This window comes from Dunckerocampus dactyliophorus, chromosome 13 (genome assembly GCF_027744805.1).
Source record: "Dunckerocampus dactyliophorus isolate RoL2022-P2 chromosome 13, RoL_Ddac_1.1, whole genome shotgun sequence".
NCBI lineage: Eukaryota > Metazoa > Chordata > Actinopteri > Syngnathiformes > Syngnathidae > Dunckerocampus > Dunckerocampus dactyliophorus.
Window position 1 is genome coordinate 16,529,237 of NC_072831.1, and position 12,788 is coordinate 16,542,024.

At 41.5% G+C, this 12,788-nt stretch overlaps 1 protein-coding gene across 4 annotated transcripts in view; it reads right to left on the reverse strand.

Annotated features, from left to right (window-relative positions):
* tiam2a (TIAM Rac1 associated GEF 2a) overlaps positions 1 to 12,788 on the reverse strand; it is a 107,599-nt gene that overhangs the window by 77,326 nt on the left and 17,485 nt on the right. Inside the window, exon 1 of one of the 4 annotated variants that reach the window (XM_054796600.1) lies at positions 2,567 to 2,802. The exons of 1 other annotated variant lie outside the window; for it this stretch is intronic. The gene's annotated coding sequence lies outside the window, so the exon portion shown is untranslated. Of the gene's footprint in view, positions 1 to 1,689; positions 1,957 to 2,566; positions 2,803 to 12,788 lie in introns of those variants that run through there. 2 more of the 4 variants (XM_054796594.1, XM_054796596.1) reach the window with 2 other exon arrangements.

The following is a 12,788-nucleotide window of genomic DNA, read 5'->3' on the forward strand; positions in this document are numbered from 1 at the left end:
CTGTATATCCAAAAATGTGCCTTTTTTCAGAGACCTAAAGCACTCTACACTAAAACCCATTTTTCACTGACTTCACAGTCACACGCTGGCTTACGTGAGAGCGGTATCTACTTAACATGTTTATTATTTTGGTACCATATCCAACAACAAATGAATCGAAAGAGCTGCAGTTCACTTCTGTACTACGACAAGCACAATCATAAATATTTTGTCAGATGTTGTGGCGAGTGAGTCATTGCAAAAGGCTACCTCCCTCCTATTTTTTTCCACCAACTTCAGCTCCAATCATCCACATAGAACCTTTTAATCCTGCACCTTGTGAGAAATCGTTAAAGCCAGTGCCCTCCTTTAATCTTCATTTTCTTTGCACAGCTTACAGGCCATCCTTTTTTGCAGGTGACCCTGAAGGGTGCCACTGAATTTAAACTGACGCGTTAATCTCCACCCTCAGGCTTAATCTCCACCCTCAGGCTTGAAGCTGTTAAGAGGGCACGACTGGTCGCACCTTGTTCAGCTGGATGAGACCTCACTGCTCTGGTGAGCTTGGACAGAAGGTTTCTGTTTGCGCAGGGTTAGGTACACAGAGTAAAGTTAATGGCATGTGTGCGTGTAGGGCCAAGAAACGGTTGCAACCAACTTTTTCCAAAAAGTTTCACAGTCACTGACCTATGCAGCAAGAAAAGTATGAAGGCACTGAAAGCCATGCCACTATTATCAAGGTTGTGGAGCTCGTCATGTGTCTAAATGACAAGTCCCGGGCCTCTAGTTAAGTTTCTTTTTATAGCAACCTCTCCAGATGCTGCTGCATGAACACAAATATAATCCAAACCACAGCAGCAGAAAATAGAAACATACAAGTCACCATCGCGCCGGCCTGACTCGACCATGCACGCTGCAAAAAAAGAACCTGGAAGCCATAAAAGGACATTTCATGATAACAATTCAGTTAACAGTTAGTGTAGTGAGGTGTATGTAAATATATAAAAGGTGGCCACCATGTGACACTAGCACAGATGTTAGCCATACCTGTCACATGTACACCTCACCATATATGGAGAAAAATGCAGAGGGGAGACGACATGAAACACTGTCAACCTTAGAATTAACAACAGCTCAAACTTCCTAATAGGCTGCAGCAGAAGTGAAATGATTCCAAAAAGCTTGCTGGCCACATAGACCATCAAAAGAGAAGAAAAGCGATTTTCCATTATCCATTTGCCTGCACCGCGATGCATAATTCACACTAAATCAACTGACATCAAAACAAAAGTGTTTGCATGAGGGAAGCTCTTGTGGTCATGAAGTCACTGCTCCCTAATGTCCTCGCGCCACCCACGGAGGAAGAGGCCGGCCATTAAATCCTTCCTTTTTGGTCACTCGTCAACACATTTGACAGCAGGACTCCTCCTCCTGTCATAAAAAGAGAACTACCAGAAACATCACATGCTCTCCGCTAGAAGGAAATTACGGGTCACACTCAATCGCCGTCACACAACCACGGAAAAAATGAAATAATACAAACATCATGTCGCGTGTGGCAGACAAAATTTTCCTCGCCTCAAATATGTGAACCGCATAAGACAAAAATAGGAATGTGGTGCCACAACTCCTGACTCACTAAGTTTAGTTTCCCCACTTAAAACACTGCAGACACACACACACACAATAACAATTATAGAAGTTGATTACCAATTCTTCACGGTCCATAAAGCAGCTAAACCAATCAGGCTTGTCTCTCCTGCCAGACTTACTTTGGTGCTTTTGTCAGCTTGGTCTAATTCCAGTACAAACGAGGTAAACGGTATTTCCACTACTTCAACACCTCATTGAATAATCACTAATGATGCTAATTAGGATGTAAATATCCCAAGAGAGTTAATCAGCAAACATAGTGTCGGATGGCAACTAAGCGGAACCTTAAAGGAGATTACTCCCAACTATTAGCCAGTGAGTTTACTTTTACATCCTAGCTGTTCACGCTTTAAAGTGTAGGAGAACCAGACACTTCCATGTTGCCATGACGCCAAGGGCCAAAAATGCCCAAAGGGAGTCCTTCCTCGTTGTCTTTGCTCTGGGTCAAGCCCCCTTCTGCCCCTCCCGGGGGGGGGGGGGGGGGGGGTGCAGTGCCCTTTTGCTCGCTCAGTATGGGGCTTGAGTGCCCTTTTCAAGTAGCACACAGCCAAACAACAATAGATCTAAACATGTAAATACAACTAATGGTCATGTTCTACGAGGCCAGCGCTCCCAGAAGACAGACAGCTACACGCAGTGAGCCAAAGTTTAAATGGATGAACAATCAAAACACACTTCCTGTAGGTCTTTTACAGAACGATCATGTTTATTCAACATGCCACGCATACTCCGATGAACAGGGTGAAAGCACACAGACGTTTAATAACTATTTCCTCTAGCTGCGTGGAACAATGCACTTGTTGGATCAACATCACGTTTTGCAGAGCAATTTTTAACTAAACAACGCGTATAATTCAAAATTGGATTGAATTTTGAAAATGAGAAGACAGTTTAATTAAAAGGCGCCAGGTTGTAAAATAAGTTGCAAACTCACCGGTGTTTTTCCTCCATTCAAACATACTCTTAAGAGTATTTTTTTTCCTCCTCACGGCAAGCAAATGTGACTCTTTGCTGTATTTTGAAGCAACAAAAACAGGCGAGTGAGTTCGAGGTTGTTACTACGCGGTTCGTGATGTTTCCACACAGGACCGAGGAGGAGCGCCGAGAGAGAGCCGACTCCTCCCAGACATTGTGGGGTTAAACTCCTCCTTCCCCCTGGCCAACAGAGGAGGGGAGCGGCCAAGATAGTCGCTTCTTTTCTCCCACATAACAAACGTGTTCCCTAAAGCATGAATTGTATTTATTTTTATAAATTAGACTTACGGACCGGAGTTTAAACAGCTGTCTTGTGCTGCCGCCAGCAAATCATAGAAAGTAGCATACATCCAGGTGTTAGCAATAATATTAATTGGGTCATTCCTACGGTGGTCGAGAGGGGCAAACAAACGCGTAGCAACAACCAAACGCTCCAAACACAGAAACACTATAACTCAAATGTAATAAGCTACAATGGCCAAAACACACACAATCCTCAAAAACAACTGCATGAGACAAATGCTGCAAATTCACAGACCAGCGTTAGCAACCAAAGGAGCCACACTGACATACTATTTTACAGTACAGTGGAACCACGGTTAGCGTCACCAATTTGTTCCAGAAGGTCCGACTTTAAACACAAAGGACGCTAACTGAATACATTTTTCCCATAAGAAATAATGTAAATCCGTCCCAGAAAGCCAAACATGTTAACACAAAACACATTTTTATAGTTTTACAAATATATTTTTACATGTAGTTGACAATTCCAAAGGTGTATACAGTAAATACATACAAATGATGAACAAAAGCGATAAATGAACATTTAAGAATACAACCCCTGGCAAACATGATGGAATCACCAGTCTCGAAGGGTGTTCATTCAGTTGTTTTAATTTTGTAGAATAAAAGAAGACCACAGACATGACACAAAACTAAAGTCATTTCAAATGGCTTTAAGAAACACTAAAATAAATTAAGAAAAAAAAATGTGGCAGTCAATAGCAGTTACTTTTTTAGACCAAGCAGAGGGAAAAAATTATGGGATCACTCAATTCTGAGGAAAAATTATGGAATCACCCTGTAAATTTTCAACAGATAAGATCTGTGCGTTAATCTGCAGTTAAAAAGGAGTGATCACACCTTGGAGCGCTTGTTGCACCAAGTGGACTGACATGTATCATGGCTCCAGCACGAGAGATGTCAATTCAAACAAAGGAGAAGATGATGAAACTTCTTAAAGAAGGTAAATCATCACGCAATGTTGCAAAAGATCTTCACAGACAACGTGGGAAGGCTTTTAAAGGCAAGCAGAGTGGTAGACCAAGGAAGACATCGAAGCATCAAGACAGAAAATGGAAAGCAATGTGTCTTGAAAACAGAAAATGCACAGCAAAACAAATGAGGAACAAATGGGAGGAAACAGGAGTCAAAGTCTGTGACCGAACTGTAAGAAAGCACCTGAAGGAAATGGGATTTACATACTGAAAAGCTAAACCAAAGCCGTCATTAACACCTAAAGAGAAACAAATAAGGTTGCAATGGGCTAAGGAAAAACAATGGTGGACTGTGGATGACTGGATGAAAGTCATATTCAGCGATTAATTGGGAATCTGCATTGGGCAAGGTGATGATGCTGGGATTTTTGTTTGGTGCCCTTCCAATGAGATTTATGAAGACGACTGCCTGAAGAAAACATGCACATTTCCACAGTGACTGATGATAAAGGCACTGGTGACATGGCTGTCATCACGTCGTCAATAAATGCAAAAGTTACGTTGACATTTGAGACACTTTTCTCTTCTTTCTTATCCCATCAATTGAAAGGATGTTTGGGGATGATGAAATATTTTTTTCAAGATGCCATAGAGCAAAAAAAGACACATAAGGTCGAGGTCATGGCCTGCAAATAGGCCTGATCTCAATCCAATTGAAAATGGTGGAAGTTGAAGAAAATGGTCCATGAGAAGGTTCCAACCTGCAAACATGATCTGGCAACAGCAATCAGACAAAGATTGTTTGTTGTTCATGATTTCATAATTTTTTCCTCAGAGTTGAGTGGTTCCATATTTTTTTCCCCCTCGGGTTGGTCTAAAAAAGTAACTGTTACTGATTACCTTTTTTTTTTTTTTGCCATTTCAAATGACTTCAGTTTTGTCATGTCTGTGATCTGCTTTTTTTCTACAATATTAAACAATTGAATGAATATCCTCAAAGACACTTAAGACATGGTTCTTCATGTGACTGTTCCCAAAGACTGCAGCGAGACGCCATACGGAAACTACCTTCCTGTTTTGCCATGAGTTATTTCTTCAGTTTCTCACCTCTGTAACCCAAAATGGAGCCAAAGAAAGTTTCAAGTGCCAGTATTTTAATAAAGAAAGTGAAAAACAGTATTGAATTCAAGAAATACATAAATCAAATAAATGACAAAACAGGAAGATGATGTCCGTGTTGTGTCTCACTGCCACATAGTGTCTTTAGGAACAGAATCACATCTTCATTGAAGGTAAAAGTAACCTTAAAAGTTCATTTATCCCTTTCATTCGTCATTTATATGCATTAAAAATAGTTTTATGCAATTAAAACTATGAAAACCTATTTTTGAGAGTCAACCGCTGATGACATCATAGACAGCTATGTAGCTGACTTCCGGTTCCGGCTGTCATTTTGTAATTTAGCATGCTAGCTTCTTTGTTAGGATGTGTTGTGATAAAAATACATTAAGAGGACAGTTAAACTCACGCAGTGTGTTAATAATACAACAAGACACGCGTCGTACTGTATGCTAACCATAAAAAACGTAAACCAAAGCAAAATTCTGGTGTACATTTTCGACGTTAACTGAAAAACATGCTGACTGGGGCAGATGCTAGCCAACGTTCCACTGTATTACAGAGCAACCGATTTTTACAAAGTGTTTAACGAAGACATAAAAATGCCCGCTGTGGTTGAAAACGTGCTACTTAGCTTCTTCCTACTCCTTTTTGGACATGTGGAACTGTCAATTGGAATATGTGATGTATTCTAATGTAACCCGTATGCATGTTTAAAATACAATTTTACCATTACCATGACCAAAAGGCAGAACAGGATGAAATGGAATGCAATGTACATGTATGGATGTTATTAGATTGTGACTATGTACCTTATAATAGCATTGAACGATACATTTGTTTCATTAAATGTAATTATAATATTTTAGTTTTAATTGCTGGGAGTTGTTCAAGTGTCCTATTGCTTTATGAAATATAGTCCCTTGCTCTGTAAAGTATTCTGTATTATTTTTAAGCATGTTGTCGTGCTTTATTTCCATATCAACTGTGATTTCCTGCCTTCTTGTTCTCCATAAGTAACATTCCGATGTGTCGCATGGCCCAATGAGCTGATAAGAAACAGGTTTGGTCTACTCAGACAATCTATCAGTATGCATCTATGAACGGTGTTCATTGTCATTCATGCAGCAAATGTATGAGAAGCATTCTTCTGCTTTCATTTTCCCTCAAACCAGCCATACTTTTGAATACCTGCACCCCCTGGCTCATCAAATAGCCAGAACATCCTTCATGGTGATCATAAACTCAGTGTTGTTACATGCGGGGGTTTTTGGCGAGGCGTGGCAGGCCACTGGATATCAGCACTGTTACAGGCAATCCGGTGGGAGGCCGAGCAGCCATGCCTATCCGTGCTGGCCATTGTACAGCAGCGGATACGAAAATGATGTGCAGCTTTCATGCTCTTTTTGCCCTTCTCTAGATCTGGTTAGCCAAGCGTATCTTCTCAGTATCTTATGCATATGCAGCAGTGTCAAAAGATTTTGCTGACAACGCCACGAGAAAAGGTGAGTCGCTACATGCTGAAGCAGGACATCTGGTACTGACAGGCCCTCATTGATTAAATGTGATTTTTAATAGTCAAATTTAAATACAGGGTTTGACATATAATTTCATTACTAAATGTGCAAAATAGGGAAAAAAAAAAACATGTTCATGCATACACCCCCCCATCCCCATACACACACCTATTAGCACCTTGGCGTTGGCTCATTCTTCCTTCACTATCTCTCCAAATTGCGTTCTCTCACACCACTTTGTTCTGCCTTTGTGAGCGCTGTAATAGGGTGGTAATTGTGTGTGCGAGTTGGGTGGGGATGCTGAGTGATTTTCTCATATCATTCTTCCTATTGTTCACTATGATCCTGTTCTAAGTGGTGAACATGTGGATTTTAATGATGACGGGGGTCTTGAGGGCGTAGGATAGTTGTTGGGCAAGTTGGGATAGTGGGTGTGTGTGTGATTACAATCAGACACGCACAAGGCACACCCTGCGACAGCTCTTTGCTTCTCTTGTGTCTAAATACAGCAGACGACATGAAAGAGGCGACTTGCAGCAGCTCACACGGAAAGACAAAGGAAGTCCGTATACACAGGAGAGGTGAAGGAAGGGCGGGAGAGAGATAAGGCATGGGAACAAAAAACACCAGGGCTTTTAATCGAACACGATGGTTCTGATCCGGGTGAAATCTCAGGCAGCCTCTCACGGTCTTAACTAATGAGAAATCAATAACGACATCGTGTGACCCGACAACCTCTCGCAGCAATGTTAGTGGGTTAAGACAGAGCACTCACCGCACCGGATTTAACTTCACTTACAATTTACACATGAGGAAGACCATTAAGACACACCTGTTATTCAGTAAGGAGTACGGATAGATTCTTTACTGAATCTTCATTTTTTGGGGACAATTGGAGTTTTTGGGAACAAGTTGGCCCTCACGCCCAACATTGACCACACAAATGTCGGTTATTGTACAATACTGGGTATAACAAACAAGGCCGTTTGCCCTGTACTGGATCATTCTGCGGAATCGATTGCCCAAACAAAGCACCCTACGCATTGCTGACTCACTGTCTGTACATTTTTCATTGAGTGCGACTGCTAAATAACCCAGCATGAGGCCAAATAAAGTTGCGAGTGCCAGGAATTTAATGAAGAAGGTGAGAAAAACTATTAATTTCGACCCATCGCGAAGTACAAAGATGATGTCCGCGTGGCCGATCTCGCCAGGATGCATGGGAAGTCCGCATCAACAATAAGTTGCATCCTGGTGAAGAAAGAAGAAATCAAGGAAGCTAATGTTGCAAAAGGGGTAAAGGTGTTAACAAAACAGAGAACACAAACAATTAGAGATGTTGACAAGTTGCTGTCGGTGTGGAGCCCTCCTCTCTCTCCCCGGCCCTCCTCCCTCTCCGCACCTCGCCGCCGTCTTTACCAACAGTCATTTATAATTATTTTGCATTATTTTCTGCATGAGAAACGATAATTATGCTCTATAAAATGTGTGTTTTTTTTAAATATGTTTGGGTGTCTGGAGCAGATTAATTGGATTTACATTATTTCCTAAGGGGAAAATTGCTTCAGTATTCGTCAGACCTTTGGGAATGAAGTAATAACCAAAAGCGAGGTATAAATATATAAATATGTATTGTTTTATGTATTTTCTATTTTCACTTCATGTGTCCCTATGCTTTTGTCCATACGGTGTCCAAAAGATTCCACCAGCATGAACCTTAAGTTCCTTGTTGTCATGTGCGCTGGCTGACCATTACTCAGCACAAACTTGACCAAGATTGCGTGCTAAAATAAACGGAACTGTTATACGCGACGTCGAATGCACAGGTGCACCTGCTACAAATGATACACACGATTTGGTGTGATGAAACAGCACACGTGATGATTTGTCTCTCGTTGTGTTGCAACATCTATTTTAACTGCTTGGCTGCTGCACACATTTGTCACAATGGAGGCCTGACTGCTGATTTCTTCACTGGCTACTGAGTGAAAGGATTAGTACAACACAACACACAACAAATGCATTTTTGTATTGTTGGATGCGTTTTCACACACTCCCATACTGTATCATGTTCACTTCTCTGAGATATCACAAGTGTACCTACAGTACCTATGTCATCTTAGTTATACATGAGCATCTGTCATGTGAGGATGGGAAATCTGTTCTGTAGTTTCCACACAGATCATTCATATGAGCAGCAGCTTCTTTCTTAACCCTTTAGTCTGTCAAGATACTATTTACAGTAGACTACATGTTGATTTCTTGGCATGGTAGGGTAGCGATTACCGGCTGTAGTCCCGATGGCCTTCGGGCTGTGACCTTCAGTGTTTACTGGGGTGGTTTGCATCTGAGTGTGAAGCTTCTGGGACAAGACTCAGCACCTCCAAATCTGAGGCCATGGTTGTCAGTCGGAAAAGGGTGGATGGCTCCCTCCGGGCTGGGAATGAGGTCCTGCCCCAGGTGGAGGAGTTCAAGTATCTCTGGGTCTTGTTCACGAGTGAGGAAAGGTTGGAGCGTGAGGTCGATAGGCGGATCGGAGCAGCGTCTGTAGTAATGCGGTCACTGTACCGGACCGTCGTGTTGAGGCAGAGGCAGAAGGCAAAGCTCTCAATTTACCGTTTGATCTATGTTCCCTCCCTCACCTATGGTCATGAGCTTTGGGTTGTGACCGAAAGAATCGGTCGTTTCGTGGATACAAGCGGCTGAAATGAGTCTCTTCTTAGGGCGGCTGGACTCACCCTAAGAGATAGAGTGAGGAGTTCAGTCATCTGGGAGGAGCTCAGAGTAGAGATGCTGCTCCTTCACATCGAGAGGAGCCAATCGAGGTGGCTCGGGCATCTAGTCCAGATGCCCTTAGGACGCCTCCCTGGTGAGGTGTTCCAGGCATGCCCAGCCGGGAAAAGGCCCTGGGGCAGACCTAGGACACGCTGGAGGGATTATGTCTTACAGCTGGCCTGGGAACGCCTTGGTGTCCTCCCGGTGGAGCTGGAGGAAGTGACCGGGGACCGGGAAGTCTGGACTTCCCTACGGAGACTGCTGCCCCGCGACCTGGACCCGGATAAGCGGAGGAAAATGGATGGATGGTTGGATGGATGGACATTCCAAATGGTCAATGATCAATGTTTGTGCAATGATTCTGATTGATTTTCAACCTTCTCTCAGGTTCACAATTGCCTGTCTTTCAACAATAGACTGCTATCTGGTTTTCATTTGTTTTGACCACTAAATACAGTATAAACAGGCCACACCTATCACAGCAAATCTGAAACTGAGCGTAGACATTTCGTGCTATTTATTGATTTCAATGATCAAAAGTTTCTACCAAAATTTTTCCTCGGTTTGTGTACATTTTCCAGTAAAGTACAATGTTGCACACGTCTTGTTGTGTTGATAATACTGTGTTCTTAATGTATTTCTATCACAAAATGTCCTGTTAGCATCCTTAGCCTGCTAATAAAATGGCAGCTGGAACCGAAAGTCAGCTGTGTCGCATGTCTATGATGTCATCAGTGGTTGACTCTCAAAAACACATTTTTATACTTTTACAATTCTAGTTTTACATGCATAAAACAATTCTAAATGCATAGAAATGACAAATGACTGGAATAAACAAACATTTAAGGTTACTTTTACCTTCATTGAAAACGTGACCGTTCCCAAAGATCTTCTCAAAAGACTACCACTTGCAACTTTCTTTGAGAAACACTATTGAATTCAAGAAATAACTCATGGCAAAAACAGGATGGTGGTGTTGGAGAGGAAGACGTTGATCTCTCTGCCACGTCGTGTCTTTGGGAAAAGTCACATCAGGGCCCACATCTTCAATTAAGGTAAAGGTAACCTTATTTATCCCTTTCATTCATCATTTGTGTTTATATGCACTTTGAATTGTTTTCTGCATGTCAAACTATAATTGTAAAACTATAAAAATGTGTTTTGTGTTCAAATGTATGGCTTTCTGGAACGGAATCATTGGATTTACATTATTTCTTGTGGGAAAGATTTATTCTGTTGGCGCCCGTTTCGGTTAGGAACAAATTAATGACGTTAAGCAAGGGTCCACTGTAGTGTTGTGTACCGCTACTGGATCTCATTAAAGTTGGGGTACGTACATTTGTAAGTAGAACCTCAGGATTTCAAACTATTCTATTAAATGTTCCCAGTCGGAAAGATAACATTTCCTATTTACCAGTTTTGTGGAGTGCAGCTTAAATGAAATCAAAATGCACAAAGTACCAAACGATGGAAATGAAAGCAAACACGAGGTCACTTGATTGAATTACAGCATGACGGCAGGTCAACCAGCAAACGACAATGGAAAACTCAGTAAAGAAAATGGTGACCGCTGAGTCCAATGAGTCAAATGCAATCAGTCACTCGAGTTTAATTTGATTTGGGTTGTGTTCTGCTCACGTTTAATTGAATAAAAGTCTTACGTTTAAGACGTAAACAACTTCGAGTGGAAGGTTGACGTTTTAGAATCAGATTTCTTCAAAATGTATCTAAAATCACACCGTTATGAGCCCGCTAGGTCTTTTATGGGGCTGTAGTTTAATGCACAATTAGCAGTATGACCCTTTTCACCGAGGTTGCTAACATTCCCGAACACATTACCTCCTGACTCCCTGGAGAAGCACTTTCACACCCCTGTTGAGGGAGCACTTAAAATTATACACCCCTGTTAAAATCAGCTCATTTCACTTTCCTAATTGGAAAAACTCACACTACACTGGATCGTTCCCGCTAAAGAATCACCTGACCTGCCAAAACAATGCAGCGTGACAGGAAGGCCCTCTTGTCTGTCTGGCTGGTAGTTCGGGTTTTAGACAAAATGAGAAATAGCTACCAGGGGCCGGTAATGGAAAGCTGAGCTCCTGTGCAATAAAGTGTTTGGATTGGTTGGCTATGTTCTGTTTCGAAGCGCTAAGGAGGACTTCAACAATGGATTAGGATGTGTTTAGTCCATGGTGCTTTGAGTCGGGGAAGAAATGAAATCCATTTTGGCACCAAGTTTTCATATCCTTCCTTGGGAGAGGATGAAATACGCATTTTCAGGTCCATTTCACAAGAGGGCACCTGCTCTTTTTGGATTCCACTCCAGTCCTCTGTGTGGGTGTGCTTACTACTGGAGCAGAATATTCTGGTAGTAACACACAATGCACACTTTTCATTTGGGCTGTGGAATTACTCTAGCTCTCTCTCAACCAGTCCAGGGTCAAAGACAAAATAATCCTTGAACTAATTTAAAAACCATAAATCCATTCAGGACTGAGTCATGCACATGCAGAGTAGAAAATCCAGAAATCGACTAAATGACCATAAAATCTGGTTGTTTTCACCAGAATTCTCAATCAAGGTATTGTTTCAACTACATTTAAGTTCCCTACTAAAAAAAAACCTGCAATTCTGTACTGTATGGTCATGGTCATTCTGTATTTCCTGTTTATTCCAGTTTCCGTTACTGCTCTGGCAGTGAAGTGGTACACATTGCCGCCTTTAAGCTGCTAGTGCAGGTATAACAATAATATGTATTAGCCTGGCCAGATGCAAGGGAGTCAGGTAGGAGAGTAAGATATATTTTGTTTTTTAAATTATGACTACTACAGTTTAGGTCGAGATCCCTTGGATTGGCAGACTCACATCGACATAAACAGTTGTCAATATAACCAAAAAGCCAGGGACATAAAGAGAATTGGGAATAATAAAGGATTTTTTGGTCTACAGCAGTTTGTTGACGTGTTTTTTTCCCCGTAGGTGCATAATTTCAATGGTGCATTTTATTAGTTGAGGATTGCAGGATGAAAGAACAGCTGAGAAGTCGAAAAAATTAAGAGGAAAGCTGAGGACCCCCACTCTTTTTCGGTTGTTTTTGTTGATTTTGATAGAACCACAAACCTGGTTTAACAAAAACACAAGCAATAAAGTTAACAATACAACACATGAAGACAGAAACTGGCCCATTTTTCATAGAACTCTCAAATTTTTAAAAAGCGGTCAACTATGTATGTCGACCAGCACTTGGTGAATTGGTTGACTAAAGTCACTACGCCAGCCCTTCTGATGGCGTCTTTATCCATTTCCACGAATCCCTCGTTCATTGTGGTTAATAGGTTGCCGACCAGACTGTGATAAGTGAATTTCTGCGAAGTAGGATTCCTTATTTATAACCACAATACTTTTATAGTAAAGCATACGACCTTCTAAATATGCTTTTTAACATTATTAGAGCCCTCTACACATGAAATCACAGCCCTATAAGTTACCCATTAAAGTAGACATAATAATTAGTGCTGTCAAATGATTACAATTTTTAATCAGATTAATCATG